At 44.6% G+C, this 12,388-nt stretch overlaps 1 protein-coding gene across 1 annotated transcript in view; it reads right to left on the minus strand.

Moving 5' to 3' along the window:
• Nucleotides 1–4,410, minus strand: part of LOC100470541 (piwi-like protein 3) — a 25,332-nt gene extending 20,922 nt beyond the window's left edge. The window contains exons 1-3 of the mRNA XM_034642185.1: nt 4,128–4,410; nt 3,579–3,724; nt 2,388–2,496 (exon numbers count right to left, since the gene is read on the minus strand). The gene's annotated coding sequence lies outside the window, so the exon portion shown is untranslated. The remainder of the gene's footprint in view (nt 1–2,387; nt 2,497–3,578; nt 3,725–4,127) is intronic.
• Between the last annotated feature and the right edge of the window lie 7,978 nt (nt 4,411–12,388).

Genomic DNA, 12,388 nt, shown 5'->3' on the forward strand with positions numbered 1-12,388 from the left:
ATAGATGATAAAAATAGGTATTTTACTATTGTGTATTCACATTTATAATTTCATTTCATGGCATCTGGATTTTGTATCAGTTTATTATAAAAATATCTACAAACATAACACACCAAAAGCAGAGACAACAGAAGCAAAATTGGACAAGTGGGAATTTAAGCTAAAAAGTTTCTGTACAACAAATGAACCAACAGAAAGAAAGGCACTTATGGAATGGGAGAAGATATTTGTAAGCCATGTATTGAGATACATGGGATTAATTTCCAAAATATATAAGGAACTCCTGCAACTCAAGAATGGAAAAAACTCTAATAACCCAATTTTTTTTTTTAATTGAGAAAGGACCTGAGTGGACATTTCCCCAAAGAAGACATAAATGGCCAACAGGTATATGAAAAGATGCTCAAAATCATCAGGAAATTGCAAATCACACAACGAGCTATCACTTCCCATCTGTAAGTATGGATGGATATATTATATATATATATATATATATAAAATCCAAAAAACAAAACAAAAAGACAGCAAGTGCTGATGAAGATGTGGAGAAATTCAAACCCTTCGAGAATGCACAAATGGTACAGCTGCTACGGAAAACAGTATGGAGATTCCTCAAAACACTTAAAAGTAGAACCACGACACAATCCAGCAATCCCACGTCTGGGGGATTCTTTCAGAAGAATTGAAATCAGAATCTCGGAGAGATATTAGCACTCCCATGTTCACTGCAGCAGTATTAAAAATAGCCAAGCCCTGGAAACAACCTAAATGCCCACCAATGAATGAATGGGTAAAGGTAATGTGGCATATTCACACGATATAATATTATTCAGCCTTAAAAAAAAAGGAGGGGGATCCTGCAATATGCAACAACATGACCTTGAGGACATCCTGCTAAGTGAAATAAGCCAATCCTAGAAGGACAAATACAGCACAATTCCATTGATAGGAGACATCGAAAATTGTCAAACTCCCAGAAGCAGAGAGTAGAATGGTGGTATTCAGGGGTGGGGGTGGAGGGATGGGGAGTTGCTGATCGACAGGTGTAAAGTCTCCATTATGCAAGATAAGTTCTAGAGATCTGCTAGTCAACATTGTACCTATAGTTAGAGTGCGGTATCGTACACTTGGAACTACTTTAAAGGCTAGATCTCATGGACACAGCGAAGAGAAGGGGCACATGCACCCCAATGCTCATAGCAGCGTTGTCCGCAATAGCTAAATCGTGGAAGGAGCCGAGATGCCCTTCAACAGACGAATGGATTAAGAAGATGTGGTGCATATATACAAAGGAATATTACTCAGCCATCAGAAAGAACGATTACCCAACATTTCCAACAACGTGGACGGGACTGGAGGAGAGAATGCTAAGTGAAATAAGTCAAGCAGAGAAAGACAATTATCATATGGTTTCACTCATTTGTGGAACATAAGGAATAGCAGGGAGATCTGTAGGAGAAGGAAGGGAAGAATGAAGGGGGGGTAAACAGAAGGGGGAATGAACCAGGAGAGACTACGGTCTGGGAAACAAACTGAGGGCTTCAGAGGGGAGGGGGGTGAGGGATTGGGATAGGCCAGTGATGGGTATTAAGGAGGGCACATATTGCAAGGAGCACTGGGTGTTATACACAAACAATGAATCATGGAACACTACATCAAAAACTAAGGATGTACTGTATGGTGACTCGCATAACATAATAAAAAATTAAAAAAAAATAAAGGATAGATCTCATGTTACCTATTCTCACCATAATTAATAACAATTTAAAACTTAATGGGGTGCTGGGTGGCTCAGTCAGTTGAGTGTTCGACTCTTGATTTTGGCTCAGGTCAGGATCTACTGGTCATGAGATCGAGCCCCCACATCATGCTCCATGCTTATGCAAATAGGAGCAAATCCGAGAATCAGGTCTGAGGTCTAATTGTATTAACCAAATCCTTGGCTAATATAGGAGCCTTTGCGCTTGCCTGTATAAGGATAGCTTCCCCCTGAGAGGATAATGCAATGCAGGAGGTGCTCAAGGAGCGGCTCAACCTCCCAGGGCAGTGATTTACAAACCCAATCATGTTCCTAGAATTCCTACTGCGCTTGGAGCTACTATATACAAACATACTGTCAAATCTGAAAAGCAATTCTATCAGACAATGGGCTAGGCTGATTGTTGTCAATCTCCATTTCTTTTCCATAAGCCTTAAAATACAGGGGGAATAAAATGCTGACTGATTAATTCATCACAGAGAAGAAAAATAGTTGCGGGCCGTACACTCTTCCCATCCTGCCAAACCCCAAGGGGATCCTGAGGTTCTCTGCCTGGAATGTTATCACTGTGATGCGCCTTCATGGATTAAACGTCCCCTGTCCCTCACCAGATCCCTCTCTTTTTTACCTGGAGTCCGAGCTGCTCCTCTTGGCCTTCTTCGTTGTGCGGGCTGAAGCACTCGGCTTTTCACTTGCAGTGGCCGGGGGCTAGGAGGAATTTGGCCAGTTTGCTGGGTCTGCATGTTTTGGGGAACAGTCATAAAGAGTGGTGTCAACGGTATTTGTTCATCGCCCAAAAATGATTTGCCTGCAATGTGCCAACGCACTATCAGGGCATGAAGCACGTTCCTTTGTAAAGGCTCACGTGCCGGTGACGGAAAAGAAAAATAATGACTTATGTAGCATTCGCATGTTCATTGCCAGGGAAATGAACAAAAATAGAACAAAGCAAAGTATGGAAGATTGGGCGTTGCTGGGAAGGTGGGGTGTGAAGGGGGCTGGTTAAGTTAACGGGACATGAAGCAAAGCCTCACCGAGAAGTTGAGACGGAATCAAAGTCTTGATGGAAGAGAGTTACAAGGTCACACAAGCCTCAGGTAGAGGAAAAACAGCAAAATTTCTAAGGCAGAAATGTCCAAGGAAGGACAAGATGGCCACTGTGCCGGGAGCAAGGGGGAGAGAGGCAGGAGAAGTCGGGGAGGTGGTGGGAGGGAAGCCATTTTGAACAACGTGCCTCTAAGAAGGCAGGAGCCCATAGAAGGGAGAGCGTTGGGCAGGGGAGCTGCATGGACCGATTTATCGGGTTCCGTGCTGCGAAACACGGAAGGAAAGACCAGGGCAAAAGCAAGAAGACCAGTTAGAAGGCCATTTGCCGTGTCCCGCAAGGGATGATGGTGGTTTGGACCAGAGGGTGCTCACAGAGGTGGTGAGATATTGTCAGATACCAGATTTTTTTTTTTTTAATTGGGAGACAACAGCATTTCCTGATTGTTTATGTGAAGGGTTTGAGAGGAGTCCACTATGGAGCCAAAGACTGCGGCCCCAGCAACTGGAAGAATGGGGCTTCTTCAAATGAAGTGAGCGGGACATGTCTGGGAGAGCACATCGGGAGTGTGGGGATGTCTGTGGGGGTTCAGCTGCTCGTTTGGAAGTCACTCCCAAAGAGGGGTCATCGGCTAGGGCCAACATATTCAGAAACCTTTCCATCCACTCAGGTGGGAAGTAAGTCCATTTGCATATGTGAAAACACCTGAGAGGGCAGCAGTAGAGGAAAATAAAGGAGATTTGCATAAAGGAGACTGAACAGGACTGAGCTCACTGGTGGCACGGCGGCTCCAGGTGGCACAGCGGGTCCAGGTGGCGTGGGATGGGAGGGCGCCCGACCACGGGCTCTGCCTCGGGCTCGGGTCCTGGCCCGGCCCGACCTTGCCCTCCTGAAGGTGAGGAGCCCGAAGGAGACAAGCCCTGGAAGAGCACGGTTCTGTTAGACAGCACTTTCTACGAACTAGGACTTTAAAGACAGCATCGGGCACTAACTACGCAGGTTTTCCAGTCACACCAACAAGACTGGTAACCCTGAAGCTGTCAGAGAAGGGTCCTGTCGCAAAAGACAGGAACCTGGTAAAACAGTCTTAAAAACTTAAGAAAAACTGTCAACTAGGATTCTTTTCCTCACACAAAAGGACAGGACCCCATGGGTTACAGCGCTTGCTTGTAGGAGTCAGGTGTGCAGAGTTCTCGCCTACCACATACCCCCGTGGCCCAGTGAGGAGCCCAGGTGTGCCCTGGACACTCCCCCCACCACACACACAAGCGCACACACCCTGGAACCCGAACGGGTCCTCCCGACTCCGCTGACACAACTCACCTCCCTCCTCAAGAATTAGGCTCCTCTGCGGGTGGCGTACCCACTCTCTGTGGCCTGGGGTTCCTCTCCTCCAGCCCCACGGGGTCTGAGCGCTGACATCCGCAGGGCCAGGGGGGCTAAAGCTTCTCTCCGAAACGGTTAGCGAGCCTCTTCCAGGACTGGCTCTGTACCCTGTCACCAAGTGGTTGTAGGACTAGTCTAGCTGCCTTGCGGGAGGCCTCCGCAATCAGCAAGAGTGGTGCCCACCGGGTACCCACCTCATTTCAATTCCAACCCTGCTGGCCCCGCCTCTTCCGGCCCCGCCTCCCTCCCGCCCCTTCCGGCGCCGCCTCCCTCCTGCCCCAAATGAGGCCGACCTTGATGTTCACCTGGCAGGTTTACAGGTGCTCTGAGTTTCCCTGGGATGGTAGTGGGTGGGTCGGCCTGCTCTCCGGCCCCACCTTACCTCACCCATCAACCATCCCGGATTAACCTAACAGGTGACATTAGGAAACGTGCACTTGGAGGTCCAGAAACTTAGGCCCTGACGCGTCATATTTTAACCCATACTCTGCTGTTGCCAATACAACTAAATTGTAATCACTGTGACTATCCTTGGATCCAAACCTAGGCTCCTCTGTCATTGTCTCCTTGGTCTCGATCCCTACAAGTGGATTTGCAGGGATGTGTAAGTTTGTAAGTATGGGGTGTCATTTTTTTAAAATGATATTTGTTGTGTCAGTCTTTTTTTGTTGATTGTTTCCAAGTTTCTGTCATTCTTTGATTTTGCTACTTAAAACATTTTTAGGGGCACCTGGGCCTTTCAATCGGTTGAGGGTCTGTCTTCGGCTCAGGTCATGATCCTGGGGTCCTGGGATTGAGCCCCTCTTCGGGATCCCTGCTCAGTGGGCAGACTGCTTCTCCCTCTCCCCCTGCTACTCCCCCTGCTTGTGCTCTCTCTCTGTGTGTCAAATACATAAATAAAATCTCTAAAAAACATTTTTAAATCACCAGTTCTTTAATTTTTGTAATTCCATTGTTTTGCATTTAAATCCTTGATGCACACACTGTATACCCATTTTATTTTTTAATTCTTATTTTAATTCCAGTTAGCATACAGTGTTATTGTAGTTTCACTGGACACCCATTTTAATTAAAAGACTTCTTGACACTTTTTCTTGAATAATCCTAACCTTACTCACTGCTTTGAAGTCCCACCATAATTCTGTAGAAACCTGTGTTCTCCCTTAGCTCTAATTCCACACGCAATTCTGCATTGTCTGGTGTGCCAGTAATACAATGTTTTGTTTGCTATATCTTGAAAATATTCTAAAAACTAGAAAAGCCTAAGTAGCGAAAGACTTGAAAATCCCTGGCTATTTTTTCAAATGAATTATAGTCATTGCATTGAGTTCCAGAATACAATAGATTCTATGGTCCTGTTACTTTGAGGTTGGATTGAATTTAGACATTGATTTACTTCTTCTGAGTTGCACAGCCCTCACTAGGATTTTCCTGAAAAATCCTTGTGCTCATAAATGATTCCAAGGAAGATGTTTGTGGGTGTCCAGGTTGCTCTGTCGATAGCACCATAGAAACTGGCCCAGGTCCTTCCAGACAGTGGCCATGACTAGTGCGTGTTCTGGTTTGCTTAAGAGTCTGGTTTGTCTGGTGAAGGGCAACCCGGGTGAGAGGGTATAGGGCATCAGAGGAGAAAACTCTGGAATATTCAATCGGATGGAACACTCCCAGACATCACTTGTGGCCTCGGTGTGTGCCCTGCCCTGAGTCCAGCGCAGTCCTTGGGTATAGCAGGCTTCTAGTAAATATTTCCCGAACCTGCATTAAGCACACCTGAAATGATCTTTTGGTAAGTACCTACCTCTTCGTGGCACTTGGGACTCTTTCCAGTAGGTCTTCTTTCCTGCTCTTCAGAAAAAGTTGTGCCACTTTCTGCCCCCTGGTGTTACAGGTCATGCACTGGATATTCTCCCGAGTTCCAGAGTCTGCCTCACTACTTATGGTTGGTTTTCACCAGCAGAATGTAAGGGCCTCGAGGGAAGGGACTCCGTCTGTTCTTTCTCTGCTCCTTCTCCGGTAGATATAATAGTGCCCGGCCAAGACTATGTGTTCAATTCACATGTCAAAAGGCAATAGACGGATGCACAAATGATTCAATGTCATGATGAATCCAGTGGGAAATCTGATTTATACTCTTATAAACAACCCCAAATGCCAGAGAGTTGATCTAATTATCATTAGGCTCCTGATGACTTGCAGGAATCTACCGGTGTTCTTTCTGGGCAAAAAAGGAGGGGAGGGGCGCCTGGGCGGCTCAGTCAGTGAAGCCTCCAACTCTTGGTTTCCACAGAGGTCGTGATCGCAGGATCACGGGACCGAGCCCCGGGTCAAGCTCTATGCCCAGCGTGGAGTCGGCTTGAGATTCTGTCTCCCTCTGCCCCTCCCCCTGCTTGCTTGCTGTCTCTCTTTAAAATAAATAAATACATCTTTTTTAAAAAGGAGGGGAGGGCAGTGGGAGAGAAGGTGGTATTTAAGCTGGAAAATCGGGGATACACAGGCATAAAGTGATAGATAACTAAATGCAATTTGGAAAAATATTTTAAATATCTTGGATCTACACATACATTAATGTATGTATGTATGTGTTTACTCCTGTATGGACAAAACATAATCACACACCAAAATAAGCCTAATGAAAACCAGCCAATGGAAGAGGAGGATGAATTGGAATGTGAAAAAAATACATAGAATAAATAAAGAGGTGGTTCTTTAAGAAACCAAAAGACGAGCCAAACCACCATGCAGCCTACTTAAGACAAAAAGAAAGCACTGAGAATCTTTGAAAAGAGAATGAAGAAATGATCACAGAGAGAGAGAAGGGATGATGAAAGAATAATTAGCATGCCTCTGCAAATTAATAGAGAAACCTGGGTAAAAGGAAGGATCCTACACCACCCCGTGTAAAATCACCTTGATCACTCTCTCCCTCCTGGCTTCACGTTCCCCTCCCCCAGCGTGCCCCCAGACTTCTGCTTCCAGGAGGGTAGATCTCAAATAAACAAGTAAACAACCACAAAAGAACACAAGATCATTTCTGGAGGTGAGGGATGTGTTTAGTACCTTGGTTATACTGATGATATCACGGGTTTGTGCATATGACCAAATTCATCAAGATGTAAACAGTAAATGTGTGCAATTTGTTGTAAAAAGGGAGAGAGAGAGAGAGAATATAAAGTTAATGCATTTCAATGAAGAATATACCAGGATGCTTTTGCTGTGCTTGAATTTTCCCTGCAAGTTTCAAATTGTATCAAGTTACTTAAAATGTTTAAAGGGCCTAGAGGTGGTGAGTAAAGCTTTTATATATATATTGCATCGACTGAGCGAAGAGGCAGAGCCGAAATAAATACAGAAGCATTTGTTTGGGGTTTCAGAATTGCAGCTCCCAGAGCACAGATTTGGGCAGCAACCCCAAAAATGTTGAGAACAAAAGGCAAGAAAAATGTACTTTAAATTAAATCTTACAGCTTGCAGCCCACAGATAGATTCCTGAAATATGCAGGGCGTGACCTCCCTCAAAGAGTTCGAGGCCGCCTTAATACCTTCATGTATATATCTCATTAAAGACTAAAAGTAACATTATCTTGACAATAGCCAAATCTTCAAGGTCCTGTAAGACCCTGCTTTCCGCATACAGAAATTCCTTAGAAACCTAGGTCACCTCTACCATCTCTCCCTCCACGAAACTTAAAATACATAATCAGCCATCCCTCACACCTGTAGCCGCAGCTCTTTCTATGCACAGGTCCCATCCCCGTGCTATAATTAAATCACCCTTTTGCACCAAAAATGTCTCAAGAATTCCGTCTTAGCCATTCACTCACAAACCCAAAACTTCAAATCACATCATTTATATCCGCGTCCCCTCCATCCCAGGAAAAAAAGTAAAAGGTTGTGGGTTTTTAAAAAAGATTTTATTTATTTATTTGAGAAGGAGAGAATGAATAGGGGGAAGGGCAAAGGGAGAGGGAGAAGCAGACTCCCTGCTGAGCAAGGAGCCCCTCATGGGTCTTGCCATCCAAGGACCCTGAGGTCAGGACCTGAGCTGAAGACAGGCTCTTAATCGACTGAGCCACTCCAGCGTCCCAAAAGTAAAAGGTTTTTAAAAGACAAACGGGAATGCTTGTATACCTATTTACAAAGAATTTAGATTACAAAGATTGATGTCGGTAGCAGAAAACTAATCTCGGCTGAACATACCTGGTTTCAAAGACTATCGCTAAGCAAAATCTCTTACTCTAGCGAGTTCCAGGTGTTTGGGTCGGGTCCCTGGAATATTTGCAGTTTGGCCCAGTTCAGACATTCACGGTTCTCCTGCAGGTGAGGACGTGCGTGCATGAGGCCCATCTCCTTCCTGGCATCTTGTTCCATTTTAAAACCCCTTGACATAAGTGACTATTTCATTTCACCTTTTACAATGTAATATATCAAAGAAGATAATATTAAGAGGCCAGAAGTAAAGTTTGGGCTTAGGTCCATGTTATGTGAAAAGCACTAAGGTCCCAGTAAAACTCCAAGGAGGAAAGTAAGAAGGAGGGATAGGCAGTGGTGCTGTCATCTGTACCTAAAAGTGTAAATAAAATGCATATGATCCCTAAATGGAGACCTTGTTACCACCAGCTCAGAGCTGAAGGCTGGCAAGCCCCATCCTCTGCACAGCTGAGATCACCTGTGATAAATGGGAGCTCTTTGGAATGCCGGAACCCACCCATGCAGCCAATATTAAAGAGTTCTGCATTCCAAGAGGACGGTGGAAAACCCCAGCTCTGATTCAAATGCTGTGGATGTGTTGGCAACTAAAACACACCCAGGCCGGGGTTCTGAGAGAATTCTGTGCAGCTTCCTAAGACGACAGCTGGAATTTGGATTAGTATACTTCCTGGTTCCAGGGCTGGATGTGTCCTCTTAGGCACGCACACTATTGGCATGAAGGAACTCAGATTATATGGAAGCGTAAAGAAAGTATTAGGTCTTGAGTGGTATTGAAAAGTCATTCTAGAAAGTCGTGTGCAACAAAATTACTCTATAAAATGACATATGCTAAGAGTGGGGGTATTTCTGGGAGCATGGCTCTAGGATTGGTAGTAAAGCAACCTGAGGACCTACCTCCAATGTAAAGCCAAATGTTCTGGATCTTTCCCCCACTGGATTAAAGCAAGACGCTTAGCTCTCGGAGGGAGTTGTCATATGGCAGGACTTCGTATTGATGAAATTGTGGAATATAGGTGAGGTTCAGCAGGGTGGAGTCCGGAGCCGACGACCAAGAAAGAATTCTTGAGGCGTCTTTGGTGAAGAATTGGTGGTTTATTAAAGCATGGGGACAGGACCCGTGGGCAGAAAGAGCTGCTGCCCCGGGTTGTGAGGGGTGGCTGATTATATACCATAGGGTTGGGGGAGGTGAGGAAAAAGGGAGGTTGAGAAAGTACTTTCCTATGTTAAAGAAGACATAGGACACTGGAGGCCTTGCTATTGTCAAGTTAAGGTCCTCGAGCCCTCTAGGAGGTGTAAATAGTAAGATAGCTGGGAGCTTCCCTGGAGAATGTTACTTTCCTCCTATCATGTGTCCTTATCAATGGGCTGCAGGTCTGGAAAGAAATTCCGTTTTATTTACATTTCCTTCTGCCTTAGTTTCCCTCAATTTTATGGAGTGGATGGTAATGTTAGGGCTCCAGGAAACTGAATTATGGGTCTCTGGAAGTTAGGCTATTGATAAGAAAGCTTCTTCCTGTAAATCACTAGGACATGTGTAAACTGAGGGAGACTCAGGCCTCCCAGGATTGTGCTCTCTGTCAGTTAATCGTTTGTTTTTTCCTTTCCTTAGCTTTTGGGCAGCCAGGGGTGCCTGAGGAATGTCACATACATCCTGTGGGGGGGGGTTGCAGGGTGTCAGTTTCTGCTTTGTTCTCAGCTTGCCTTCTGTTCCCTCATCAGTATCAAAGTTCACTGCTATTTGCTCTGTGGATGGTGGGACTAGTTGATGAACACAGAAATAAGTCTTTGCAATGGGATAGGGGAAGAGCAATACACAGGAGTTCTCATGACTCAGACTCCATGACCCCCGGACTTTTGCTCTTTGAAGTAAAAGCCTGAGGATAGGCGTGCTGGCCCCAAAGGGAAGGACCCAGGCACCAGTCTCAGGCCAGTGGGAATCAGATAATTTTGATCCCAAAGGATATATGACAGTCTTCAAAAAATGACATTATGCATTTCCCATGTTCAGGACTCACTCATTGGGGCATTCTCCGTACCAACAGTGTCCTAGAGACCCAGTAACATCTGTTGATTGAATGAAAGACAGAATTAGAAGTCATAATTCCAATTTCTCTTCTTCCAGTTCTGTGACCCTTTGTTAGCGTTCTCTTCTTCCCTTTTGAATTCTGGCTTTCAGGATGTGGCTACAGAAGTTTCACCATGGCTCATGGAACAGAATCACATTGCAACGTATTTGTCTAGGCCAACCCTCCTCATGGCATTGACCTCCCACAGCATCAGAATCCAATTCTGTCTCATGCTGGGAGAAAACATGTCTCCTGAGCCTCCTCCCTGCGAGGTCATGTGACCACAGACCCTGGCTCTTCAGGCACCTTGATTGGTGATGTCCAAAGACAAAATTCACGGTGAACATTGTGTAATGTAGGGAAGTGTTGAATTACGATGTTGTATACCTGAAACTAATACAACATTGTATGTTGACTATACTTCAATTTCAAAAATTAATAAAGCAAAATTCAATTGAGTAAATTTGAAGATCTAAGTGGCCATATGAAGTGGTCCACAAATCGGGCAGCATCCCACCTAGCAAGTAGAGAGATGCTCCAAGGAGTTGTACAAAATGGCAGGTTTTTATACGGAAGAGGGTGGGGCAAGAAGAAAAGATCATTGCAGGCCAAGACAACTTCTTTTGGGGGGAAGGGAATGGGAGGGTTTTTATCACACATATTACCTCACTAGCACTCATCGGGAAATTTCAGATTGACTTTTAAAAGGTTAATGGTAGAAATGTGAAAATTGGCCCATCACCCATGGGCTTGATGAGGTCTCTGGGTAGCTGTATTGCCTGTGCTGGGTGGGTTCTTTTGGACAGTTCAGAGGAACAGATCAATTTAGAAGCAGAAGGGAAAAGACAGGAAGAAGCTGATGATGGTCTTGAAGGAAATAATATTTGGTTCCCATGTGGTTTTCATGTAGGGAGTCTGTGTGGCTGGCGTGGCTTTGTGTCTTTCAATGTCATTAAATCTAGCTTCTGACAAATCTGTTAGATTTATGGCTAACTGAAACTTTATAACCTTTTACCTTCCCAACAGCCTGGGCAAGTTGTTACATATGAAATCCATCCCTTCATCTGTGTGTCTGTTAGTCTGTCTGTCCATCCATCACCCATCCATGCATCTGTGTGTTAGCTGCTGAGGTGAGAGTTCCAAACGCTCCTTCCTTAGCCACGACTGTGCTCAACAAATCAATCTTGAGTGATTGTGATTAAGCAATCCTACCTTCTCCCCCTGTCTTATTTCTATTTCCCCCCAATATATCTTCTGTTCCAGGCAGGCAGATTTCTTCACTTTTACCCACATATACCAAGCTCCCCACATATGCAATGCCATATTTCTACCTCCTGTGGACAGAAAAAAAGATTGCTTTTAAAGGCTTATTTCTGGGGCACGTGGGTGGCTCAGTCCGTTAAGTGTCTGCTTTCGGCTCAGGTCATGATCTCAGGGTCCTGGGATCGAGCCCCACATCGGGCTCCCTGCACAGCGGGGAGTCTGCTTCTCCTTCTCACTCTCCTTCTGTGCGCGTGCTCTCTCTCACAAATAAATAAATAAATAAATAAATAAATAAATAAATAAATAAATAAAATCTTTAAAAGCATGTGTGTGTCTGTGAGAGAGAGAGGCAGACAGACAGATGGACGGAGACAGAGAGAAGCTTCTAAACTATGATTAAATTTATTCAATGGCTATAAAACTATTTAGAGTTTACATTTCTCCACAAATCAGTTTTGGAAAGTTATGTTTTTCTAGGACTCTGTACATTTGGTAGACATTTTTCAAATGTATCAGCATAAGATCCATTCGTTATCTTCTCTGTCCCTGCTGTATCTATAGTTATGTTTCTTTTTAATTCTTAATATAATTTTTTATGCTTTCTCTATTCCTTAGTAAATAGGGGCTGCACAGTCAGATCAGAGCGTGTGGGGCTGGGCT

The sequence above is a fragment of the Ailuropoda melanoleuca genome, chromosome 14 (assembly GCF_002007445.2).
Source record: "Ailuropoda melanoleuca isolate Jingjing chromosome 14, ASM200744v2, whole genome shotgun sequence".
Taxonomy (NCBI): domain Eukaryota; kingdom Metazoa; phylum Chordata; class Mammalia; order Carnivora; family Ursidae; genus Ailuropoda; species Ailuropoda melanoleuca.